Source organism: Mustela nivalis (genome assembly GCF_964662115.1).
Source record: "Mustela nivalis genome assembly, chromosome: 2".
Lineage (NCBI taxonomy): Eukaryota > Metazoa > Chordata > Mammalia > Carnivora > Mustelidae > Mustela > Mustela nivalis.
The window spans coordinates 93938147-93950913 of record NC_139021.1 but is presented as its reverse complement, the minus strand read 5'-3'; positions in this window follow the sequence as shown (position 1 = coordinate 93950913).

Below are 12767 nucleotides of genomic sequence, written 5' to 3'. Positions count from 1 at the left end.
ACAGTATATTACCTTTCCATATGGTATTTGTATTAAATCTCATCCTGTTTCTTACTTTTCTCTATGCTATTCTTATGAGCAGGACTGAGGGCCTACCAGACGAGAGCCAGTGCAAAGGGACAGCACAGGATGCCATGCTGAAAGTGATGAAGAATTTCAAGATGTAGGCAGCCGAGGAGTAAACAGTGAGAGAACATACTGAGCACGGGGCCCTACGCTTTGCATATGTGAAGTAACTATCAAGACGGCCCTGCTTGTGAGAACACAGCATGTTTCTGTCTGTGCATTGGTTCATTTTTAATTACTGTCCCACAGAATTCCGCAATATCTGTGTGTTTTTTTTTTTAAGATTTTATGTATTCATTTGACAGAAAGATAGAAAGCACAAGTAGGCAGAGAGACAGGCAGAGGGAGAGGGAGAAGTAGGCTTTACTCTGAGCTGGGAACCTGATGCGGCACTCGATCCCAGGACCTCGGGATCATGACTTGAGCCAAAGGCAGGTGCTTAACCAACTGAGCCACCCAAGTGTCCCTGCGATATCTCTTTTTTAAGTATCCTGTCTCCCCTGAGTCAGACATACAATTTTATTTCTGCAAAATCCTCACTGTTAAAAACATTAGCATTTACACTCCCCATTATCAAATGTGTAAGAATTTCTTTGAGATCTATTCCTAGAAGTGAGATCTTTTGGTCATACATCATACTGTTTGCTCAATTTTCTTGTATGCTGCCAGACTGTTCTAGAATAGGCTGTGGGCTTCCATCCAGAGTGCTGAAAGTTCTCATGTATTTCTCTACCTCTTTTGCTAGTTGTGCTGATGTAAACCTCTCTGTCAATCTGTCATTTCTCTATTCTTTCATCTGTGACTTGACTCATTGAATAGAAGTACAACTTTGTCTACATATTTACTTTTACATGCATATCTGTGCTTTCTTTAAACTTATTCCCCAACTCCTAGATCACCAAGGCACAGGACAAAGATGGTTTCTCTCTGTTTGGAAGTAGGGCCCATCTTACTCTGCTGCTTCTTCTTCCGGCCTTCTGCTGAAGAAGTATGTGCTCTTTTAGGAACACTTCCTTCCTCTTTCATCATGATTTCTAAAAGCTCCAGGGCATTAGGACAGAGTAAGGGAAAGGAGAGGGTAATCCCTGTCTAACCCCTGCTATAGGCTCATCCTCGTAGTGTGTGTGTGTGTATGTGTGTGTATGTGTGTGTCTGAGCCTATCTAGCAACCATGCTCCAGGGGCTGGGGGTGAGGGAAGTCTTAAAGGGATTGCAACATTCATAGTGGATGGGAACTGGGTCCCCAGTCTGAGCCCATTTTAAAATCTGGGCCTTCAGACGGTTTTGAGCAAAAGGAAAATACTCTGTATTGTACTATCCAGGTAGTATCCTGGATGCAAATCATTACACATTTTTCTGAAACTAGTAGAATTCACAACAGTTTACAAGACTGAACCCTAAAATAAACTGCAGATTTGTGGTGATGACCATGTGTCAAAGTAGGTTCATTGGTTCTAAATGGACCGCTCTGGTCAGGGATTCATGATGATGGGGAGGCTACCTACACACCTGTGGAGAAAGCTGATAAATGGGAAACCTCGGTACCTTCCTCTCCATTTTGCTATAAACCTAAAACTGAGCTAAAAACATTGTTTTCAAAATAAAATAAAAATCTGTGCCTTTAAGCTGGAGCCAGGGATCTGGCATTGTTTCATCAATGAGATTCTATGCCTTGGTGTGTGCATGATGTTGTACTGACTTGTATTGTTTTGCTTTATTGTCTTTGTGTACTCTCCCCTGGGGCAGTATTGTTGTGGGTTGGTAGGGACCTAAAGTACCTGTGAGATTCAAGATTTTTATTTTAGGGGATGTCATCCTCCAAAGGTATGCGCTGAAGCCCTTTTGTATGTGCCTATGTGTATAGGCACCTGCTATTTTGTGGGCCAGAGTGTGCTGAAGATTACGAGTCACAGGGAAACAAGGCACATGGACAAAATAAACATCAAAACTCAATCCCAATAGACTCAAAATGGATGAAGGACCTCAATGTGCAAAAGGAATCCATCAAAATCCTTGAGGAGAACACAGGCAGCAACCTCTTCGACCTCAGCCGCAGCAACATCTTCCTAGGAAAATCGCCAAAGGCAAGGGAAGCAAGGGCAAAAATTAACTATTGGGATTTCATCAAAATCAAAAGCTTTTGTACAGCAAAGGAAACAGTTAACAAAATAAAAAGACAACTGACAGAATGGGAGAAGATATTTGCAAACGACATATCAGATAAAGGACTAGTGTCCAAAATCTGTAAAGAACTTAGCAAACTCAACACCCAAAGAACAAATAATCCAATCAAGAAATGGGCAGAGGACATGAACAGACATTTTTGCAAAGAAGACATCCAGATGGCCAACAGACACATGAAAAAGTGCTCCATATCACTCGGCATCAGGGAAATACAAATCAAAACCACAATGAGATATCACCTCACACCAGTCAGAATGGCTAAAATCAACAAGTCAGGAAATGACAGATGCTGGCGAGGATGCGGAGAAAGGGGAACTGTCCTACACTGTTAGTGGGAATGCAAGCTGGTGCAGCCACTCTGGAAAACAGCATGGAGGTTCCTCAAAATGTTGAAAATAGAACTGCCCTATGACCCAGCAATTGCACTACTGGGAATTTACCCTAAAGATACAAACATAGTGATCCAAAGGGGCACATGCACCCGAATGTTTATAGCAGCAATGTCCACAATAGCCAAACTATGGAAAGAACCTAGATGTCCATCAACAGATGAATGGATCAAGAAGATGTGGTATATATACAGAATGGAATACTATGCGACCATCAAAAGAAATGAAATCTTGCCATTTGCGACAACATGGATGGAACTAGAGCGTATCATGCTTAGCGAAATAAGTGAAGCAGAGAAAGACAACTATCATATGATCTCCCTGATATGAGGAAGTGGTGATGCAACATGGGGGCTTAAGTGGGTAGGAGAAGAATCAATGAAACAATATGGGATTGGGAGGGAGACAAACCATAAGTGACTCTTAATCTCACAAAACAAACTGAGGGTTGCAGGGGGGAGGGGGGTTGGGAGAATGGTGGTGGGGTTATGGATATTGGGGAGGAAAAAAAAACTCACTCCCTCTCCTGATGACTGCAGTAATTCCTTAAGGCCTGTGGATTTTCCCAGGGAGGAGGGTGTTAAATTTGAAAAGACTAAAGAATTTACAGTATTTTGTTGAATCTAAGATGTCCTCATTCATAAGTTGTAACTTTCATTATATCATGTACTCCTAGGAAAGAAACAAAACATCAGCCATACTCATAAGACATCAATTATTAAAAACATTCTGAGTACCGAGATATGAAAATGTAAAAAAAAAATAATAATGTAGATTATAATTCAGCCACACTGAGTTAAATCACAAGGCTTAGACAATAAGATATTTGTAAGAATTTGCTTCACAATTCAGATATATCTATGGGTTGAAAAACTTGCATGTTTTGATATATCATGAAGTTAAATCAACCAGGATTCTGCAAGCCCCAAAGATCGTTTTTTAAAATTTCATAGGGGTCTTAAAAGGCCATAACTACTGGAAATAGGATACTGAGACCAACCCTTTAACTCAAATTGTCACCTAAACCTTGTCCAGTAGATATTATAATGTTCATTTTACAGGTAAGAAAACAATTCCTAAAAGTTATAAATACTTGGAGAACTAGCTGGGTGGGGGGAGGACAGATATGACTCTCCAAAACATTTAATTCCTAACACCAAATGCCTGAATTGCCCTCTTATATAGATATTTGATATTTTGTAACAGGTCTCATAGTCAAAATGGTCATTTGTAGACAGTCCATATGTTTGAAATACAGAAAAAGGTATCATTCAGCCCAAATGGGATTTCTAAGTCAATGTTTAACTACGTTTGTGTTATTATCGAATAAGCTGTATATACAGACAGGATCAAGTCTGTCCATTTTATAAAATAGAAGAGGGAAAAAGAGAAAAGAATTCCTCTTCCACTCAAAATATTTTATCTGTGGACTAATTGTTTCTGGTGCCTATATTTACAAGCAACTTGAGAATTCATATTTTTAAAGGAGGCCAGCATTACCCTAATACCAAAGCCAGAAAAGGACATTACTACAAAAGAAAACTATAGGCCAATATTCTAGATGGATATAGATGCAAATATTCTCAACAAAGTATTAGCAAACTGAATTCAACAGCACATTAAAAGGAATTTATCCCTGAGACACAGGGATGGTTCAATAGACACAAATTAATCAACGTTATAATACCATTTTAATCTATGGTCATATCAACATATGCAGTAAAAGCATCTGACAAAATTCAACGTCCATTCACAATAAAAACACTTAGCAAAATAGGAATAGAAGAAACATATTTCAACATAATAAAGCCGATATATGACAGGCCCATAGAGACACTATACTTAATGGGAAAAAAGTTGAAAACTTTTCCTCTAAGATCACAAAAAAGACAAGGATGCCTACTTTCCCCACTTCTATTTGACATAGTACTGGAAGTCCTGGACAGAGGAATCAGACAAGAAAAAGAAGTAAAAGGCATTGGAATTGAAAAGGAAGAAGTATAGTTGTTTGTATTCTCAGTTGACATTTTTTTTAAGGTTTTATTTATTTATTTGACAGAAAGAGAGAGAGAGTGATTACAAGTAGGCAGAGAGGCAGGCAGAGAAAGAGGGGGAAGCAGGTTCCCTGCTTAGCAGAGATCCGGATGTAGGGCTCGATCCCAGGACCCTGAGATCATGACCTGAGCTGAAAGCAGAGGCTTTACCCACTGAGCCACCCAGGTGCCCCTGACATGTTTTTAATATATAAAAATCATAAACTCAACCAAAAGGCTGTTAGATCTAATCAACAAATTCAGCGAAGTTGCAGGATACAAAATTAACATACAAAAGTAAATAGCATTTCTGTTCATTAACAATGAATTCTCTGAAAAATAAATGAATAAAAATAAAACCAACGCCCTTTACAATAACATCAAAAACAGTAAAACACTTAGGTATAAATCTAACCAAATAAGTAAATGATCTCAATGAAAAGTATCAGACAATGATAAAAGAAATCAAAGAAGACACAAATATATGGAAAAGTATCCCATGTTCAGGGATTGGAAGAAATAATATTGTTAGAATGTCAATACTGGCAAAGGCTATCATTAGGTTCAATGCAATCCCTATCCAGATTCCATGGGTTTTTTTTAGAAGTAGAAAAAAAATCTTAAAATTTATATGGAACCATAAAAGATCCTAAATACCCAAAGCAATCCTAAGAAGGAAAGATAAATCATGCCATTTACATGGGAGGACCTTGAAGACATTATGCTCAGTGAAATAAGTCAGATGGAGAAAAGCAAATACTATATGATCTCACTTACATGTGGAATCTAAGGGAAGAAAAAAACAGGCTCATAGAAAAAGAGATCAGATTGGGGGTTAGCAGAGGCTGAGAGGTGAGGCAGAGGGAATTGAGAGAAGGTGATCCAATGATAACTTCCACTTAAAATAAATAAACACAGGGATGTAATGTATAGTATGATGACTGTAGTTACTGCTGCTGTGTTACTTATTAGAAAGTTAAAAGAATGAATCCAAGAGTTCTCATTACAAGGAGAGACCTTTTTATCCTCTCTTTTTTTTCCCCATTTCTATTATTGTACCTGTATGAGATGATGGATACTACCTGAACTTACCATGACATCATTTCACAATATATGTAACTCAAACCTTTATGTTGTATACCTGTTCATTCTTCTAGCTTCCTTTTATTTCATTTAGTTTAAATACTTAAAAGTACATCCAATGGGTTTTATGAAACAAATTCATTGTGAATTACTGATTTCAATTTCTTTTCCCTTTTCCTGTAAGGAAGAAAGAAAAATTTTTTTAAAGAGTTTGAAAAACAGAAGAATATTCAAAAACTAATTCTTCATATTCTAAAACTAATTCTTTGAGAAAAAATAACTGTATATAATAAAAGAAAAGCAATATACAAGATTCAGAATAAGAAAGGGAATACAATTCTTTGTTCAGACAGAATTTAGAAACAAATTTAAGGGAATGTTCTAGGACATTATATAACTTAGAAGAATAGTCCTTCAGAAAGATTGAAGAACAACAAAAGATTTAGAAATGTGTAAGAACCCTTTATGTCATACTTAGAGATTCACAAGGCCCGTTAGCTTTATGGATGCTTTTGGGTGAAATGGAAGCTTTATTGTGAAAAATAAATAATTAACACTAAATCTAGAAGCAATAGACAATCTGATTAGATCTTAGAAAAAAATTAAAAGTCAGTAAAATATCCCTTCGTGGAAAAGACATTATACTTAAAGGAGTCATAGATTAGAGTTCTATCAAATCATGAAAGAACAAACAATTCTTAGGCTATCTAAACTATTACAGAGCATCAAGAAGATTTTTCTAATGCATCCAAATAGAATAACCCTCATAGAAAACAGAAGAATCAAAAAAAGTTAAAGGTAATTACAGACCATGCTTATGTATAAATGGAGATACATCAATGTTAAATAAAAAATTAGCAAATATAATACACCACCATGGATTCCTCCTAGCTATGCAAAAGTATATAATATCATAAAAACTTTCACTGTGAAAATGCATCTAAATGCCTAGACTTCAGAACACAATAAAACCTTGTTTAATGTGTGGGTATGTGGCACCTGGGTGGCTCAGTGGGTTAAAGCCTCTGCCTGCAGCTCAGGTCATGATCCCAGGGTCTGGGATCGAGCCCCGAATCGGGCTCTCTGCTCAGCAGGGAGCCTGCTTCTCTTCCTCTCTCTCTGACTGCTTCTCTGCCTACTTGTGATCTCTGTCTGTCAAATAAACTCTTAAAAAATTTAAGAAAAAAAAAAGATGTGTGAATAAAGAATTTTTCCCCAATGGCATCAGAATAAGTGAGCAAATACTTGGAACACAATAAAGGTAAACACTTGCATCATTCCAATTCCAAAAATAAAGTCCATGTAAATTAAGAATTTAAATGCAAAATATAATAATATCAAGTGGTAAGGAAATGTAGGTAAATATTTTTTATAATATTTGAGTGAGGGAGGGCTTTCTAAATATGACCAAAGGCAGGAATTATGACAATAAATCATTAATTAAGCCATGTAAAATTAGGCCTATGTTCCTAAAAGCAGCATAAAGAATTTTCAAAAGAAATGAATTTAGAAAAATATTTACAACTTATGGAATAGAGTTAGTCATCTTTATATGTAAGGAGTACTTTGGAACCAGCAAATAAAAGACAGTACGCAATTATCAGTGACCTTGGTAGAGCCGTGGTTGAGGTCTGGGAGCCTGGTGAGGCTTATGTGTGCAGTGTCAGTCAAGGATAAGGCCTGGGTAATCAGACATCTCAGGCCTTCCAGGCCAGAATTCTAGGGCCATTACACTGAACCAGTGAAATGTTAGTGGAACAACCCCTTCTTATTTCTTACTGATTTTATACATCTGCCATATGGAGGTAATTTTTCCCATCTGGCTGAAAACTCAGGAAAATAACACAATGTTTCCAAGAAGCATCACAATTCATTCTGGATTTAAAATTAAAGTTTCTGCACTTCTGAGCCCATGTTCCAGCAGCCTGAGATCAGAAGTCTGTTTAGGAAAGGGAGTATGTTGGCTCACACACTCTCTCTGGGTGCTTCTACCCTTTCTCTTTGGGTTCTTGAACTTTGGTTTCTGGTCCCCCTAAATTGGGACACAGAAGATAAAAGGGGAGCAAGCCCTTACTACTTGTCCTATTGCATTTTACTACGTGGTTTGATTATATTGAAAACTGACTCCTGTGGGATTCCTTGGAGAAACCTGTCCTTAGCTCTTTGGGCAGAGGACTCCCAACTTTATTGCAGACACTTACTTACCTGAAGCACCAAGTTATTTGGTGATAACTCTGGCCTCTTCCTGCTGATGGTTCTTGGTCTTCCAGGCGGTCCTCTAGGTGAAAGACAAGCGTACAGGGACTGCCTCTCCCAGGCCCCATCTAGCCCATTTTAGCCTAGAAAGCAGCCACACAAGACATTCCTCCATCCTTAGCTTTGCAGGTGGAGTCAGACACCAGGTTGCTGATTCCCAAAGTGCAGAGCATATGCATTATGCTCTCCAAGTCCTTTTGGCCTGAACTGAAGGACAAGCATGTGCCTCGGTGACCCTGGGAAGAGGGTGAATCCCGAAGGAGAGGAAACAGTGGGATTCAGAGCATGGTAATACATTTCTCCAAAAGCCCACCCCTGAAATTCACAATCTCTGATCTTTTGAGAACTTTGAGGCTGTGTTGGAGGCCATCACCGAGAAGACATGACCCCTGGTTGACCCGCAAGATGGACCCAAGATGGACCTAACACCTGGAGGCTTTTCACCTCCTCTGTGTCCCTGAAACGTGTGCTCTGCTCTCCTTCCCTGCTCTGGAAGCAGCCCAGGAGCAGAGCCTAGTGGATTTCAAGTGATGTTCAGCCCGTGGGACTGGATACTTACGGGGAATCCAGGTAAGCCCTCTACAGCAACTTTTAAGATTCTTTTAAAATCATGTGTGGAGGGGCGCCTGGGTGGCTCAGTGGGTTAAGCTGCTGCCTTCAGCTCAGGTCATGATCCCAGAGTCCTGGGATCGAGTCCCACATCGGACTCTCTGCTCAGCAAGGAGCCTGCTTCCTCCTCTCTCTCTCTGCCTGTCTCTCTGCCTACAGGTAATCTCTCTCTGTCAAATAAATAAATAAAATCTTTAAAAAAAATCATGTGTGGAGATCTACCAAACTTGAAAAAGTTAAGTTTCTTGGCTTATTAAGCCTGCCACCCACCACCCCAGAGGCGCACATCCTGAGACAGCAGGCTACAAATTCTGGCGGGACAAGCATGTAGAAAATGTTGTTCTCTAAAAGGGATGCAGCTGAAATCCCACCACCCCAGAGGCGCACATCCTGAGACAGCAGGCTACAAATTCTGGCGGGACAAGCATGTAGAAAATGTTGTTCTCTAAAAGGGATGCAGCTGAAATATAAACAAGGAGACGTATGCTTCCAGAAAAATCTTGGGGAAGAGCACTGCAGGCAACAGTAGAAACCACTGGACCGGGCTTTGAAGGAAAGAGGCGAACGGATTCCACAGGTTCGCTTCAAAATTTTATTTCTGACCAGCAGCAAGACGACTGTCAGGGGTTCTGCACCTGCCTTAGTGGTTGCTTGAAGCTGGATTGCAGGAGGAGAGGCTCCAGAAGGCAGGAAACAAGCATGTGTGTGTTTGTATTTGTTGGTAATTAACACAAATGCGATTTCTTTGGGGCCTGCTCTCTGTGTCCACAATCAACATCCTGGACTTGAGTCTCTGTGTTTTACCTAGCTCTCTAGGAAACTGTGGTGTAGACTGAAGTCTGAAAAGCTCTGCCATAAAGCATCATTTTCATAGGAAAATGTGTTGCAAATTCTAAATGAACCATTTAGAAATCACCATTCGGAGATGGCCCATTATTCGTGTAGACAGTGCTGGCTTTATGAAGAGAAGAGCTAATCCCTTCTTTAGGTAGAGGGCTGTGGATGCTCTCTCCAAGGGCCAGATCATATGGTAAAGCCTCCCCTCCACCTCTCCCAACCTCAAGAGAGTGATCTAGCTGACATCCTTGGTCAACATAAGGTTTCCATGCACATCTGATTTATATATATAAATGAAATTATAGGATGTGCAGAAATGTGAAACTTGACTTTTTTTCCCCAAAATTTGGGTTATTTCCTGCCTCAGTATCCTCCTTCAGCAATTATTTTTACTTTCCTGATGCCTATATGTGGAAGGACAGACTATTAGCAGGGTTCATAAAAACGCACATGCTTCTTTCTGTTGTTGCTCTGTTTTCGGCTTAGCACAATTAACCCAACTGTTACGTACCACTTCCTACCCAAACCTGACTGATCAAAGGCAAGTTAAGATCTTCAGGTTTGTGTATCCTTGAAGCATTCAGTACAGGCTTTATCACACATTACATTCACTGGTTATTGATTAATAGAGGAAATGCTTGAGGTTTATTTTAGAAAGCAAATTGCTCAATGCAAAAGAAAACTTTCAGAATAAGAGAATAATGAAGTGATTCCATGCAACAACAACAACAACAACAAAAAAAAAAAAAAAAAAAAAAAAAAACAATGACCCCATAGCTTTGTTTTACTTCTCTGCAGTTAATATTGCTCCCTGCTCCTGTTCCTAAGGGCAATATATACACTCATAAATAAGGTGGTGGGGGGCTGTATTCTAGAAGATACACCAGAATCCCTGAACGTCAAGGGAATATCATTTGGAAAAAATTCCACAAATGATTTTATAACTCCTTGGTTGATTATCACAGCTCTGCACCAGTAATAACTCATGAGATATATACTAGAATAGGATAAAATCTAATTCATGCTACCCACAAAATCATAAAATTGCATTTCTTGGATAAGATATGAGAGAGCCCTATATATAGGAAATTACATACTTTTACTAAGGGACATAGAAGACAACTTGAACAGAAGTCCAGAAACACTATTTGAAGAAGATTCTACTTGAAAAATTATCAATATTTTAAGAATTATTGAAAAAAAATTTAAAATATTTTATTTATTTGACAGAGAGAGACACAGTAAGAGAAAGAACACAAGCAGAAGGAGTGGGAGAGGGAAAAGCAGGGTTCCTGCCAAACAGGGAACCCAATGTGGGTCTCAGTCCCAGGACCTGGGGATTATGACCTGATCCAGGCAGACATTTAACAACTGAGTCACTCCAGCAGCCCAAGAATTATTGAAAAGTTTTAACATAGATTTAATAAAACTCCCAACAATAATTTTTGGAAACTTGCTGAAAGTATAAATTCTACTAAGACTAAAAGAATAAGACTATTTGAGAATATTTAAGACTAATTTGTTAAAAATATTCAAATGAGAGTAACAAGATGGGTCTTAGCCATCTTGAATTGAATTTTGAGATGATAGGAAGCCAATCAAAAATGGACATCATTGGGATGCCTGGGTGGCTCAGTTGGTTAGCCTGCTGCCTTTGGCTCAGGTCATGATCCCAGGGTCCTGGGATCGAGTCCCACATCATGCTCTCTGCTCAGCGGGGAGCTTGCTTCTCTCTCAGCTTCTGCCTGCTACTCTGCCTGCTCGGGCTCTCTCTTTCTCTGACAAATAAATAAATAAATAAAATCTTTTTAAAAAAAGTCATGAATTGAAATCTGGATTCAGTCCAGGTTCTAAAGCCTGTGTTCTACTATTCTTTCTTGCAATAATAAAAAAAAATGATAAGGAACAAATAGTGGGGAAAATTCTTTTGTTTGTTTTAAGATTTTATTTATTAATTTGTCAGAGACAGAGAGAGACCACAAGCAGGGGGATCCTGAGACAGAGCAGGTAGAGGGAGAAGGAGGCTCCCTGCTGAAGAAGGGACTTGATCCCAGGACCCAGGGACCATGACTGAGCCAAAAGCAGATGCTTAACTGACTGAGCCACCCAGGCATCCCAAGTGAGAAAAAATTCTCATCAGTTTGTGTTTATATCTTCTGAACAAACCAACCATGGCTTTAAGAGAAATAAGTATTTTCAAGTATTTTAATGGTCAAAGTTCTGTTATTAAGAGCTCAGTTGTTTTTTGTATGCATTGAGTTCAGCTTTCAAATCCAAGAGCTGTATCTTGGACCATTTGCAAGCAGCATCTAAGAGACAATTTTGAGCCTTTTCCTTTTTTAATCTGTAAGAGAGAGAGAACATAAGCAGGCAAAGTGGCAGGCAGAGGGAGAGAGAGAAGCAGGCTCCCCACTGAGCAAGGAGCCCGATGTGGGACTCAATCTCAGGACTCCAGGATCATGACCTGAACTGAAGGCAGCAGCTAAACCAACTGAGACACCCAGGCATACCTAAGAGACAATTTTGAATGAGAACATTCGCTTAATACCTTGAGAACACACATGAATGACCTTGGTCTGGTGTCTTCCTTCAGGATGAATGGCAGACAATATACTTTTCAAGCAACCACCTTACTGTGTCCTTGATGACCAGAGCTCCTCTGGACAGAAGTGTCTTTCTGATTCCACCATGCTGTGCATTCGTTTGGTGTAAGAAGAGATTCTAGAAACAGCTTTTAGTAGTCAGTGAGGTTAGTTAGCTCATTTGGAGATTGTGTAAATAAAATAAAATCCTAACATGGAAAAAGGAGTAACCAAATGAGACCGGGAAGAAAAACCTCCCATCACATACTAATTATTCTTGAAAGGCATACCTTGATATTTTGATAGAAGGGTGGAAATTCAGGGAATGGCAACACCTTCTTGAATTTTTTCTATCACAATGAAAAAAGACCTTTTATTTTTTATTTTTTTTTTCATCTTAACTTTTTATTTTTTATAAACATATATTTTTATCCCCATGGGTACAGGTCTGTGAATCACCAGGTTTACACACTTCACAGCACTCACCAAAGCACATACCCTCCCCAATGTCCATAATCCCACCCCCTTCTCCCAAACCCCCTCCCCCCAGCAACCCTCAGTTTGTTTTGTGAGATTAAGAGTCACTTATGGTTTGTCTCCCTCCCAATCCCATCTTGTTTCATTTATTCTTCTCCTACCCACTTAAGCCTCCATGTTGCATCACCACTTCCTCATATCAGGGAGATCATATGATAGTTGTCTTTCTCCGCTTGACTTATTTCGCTAAG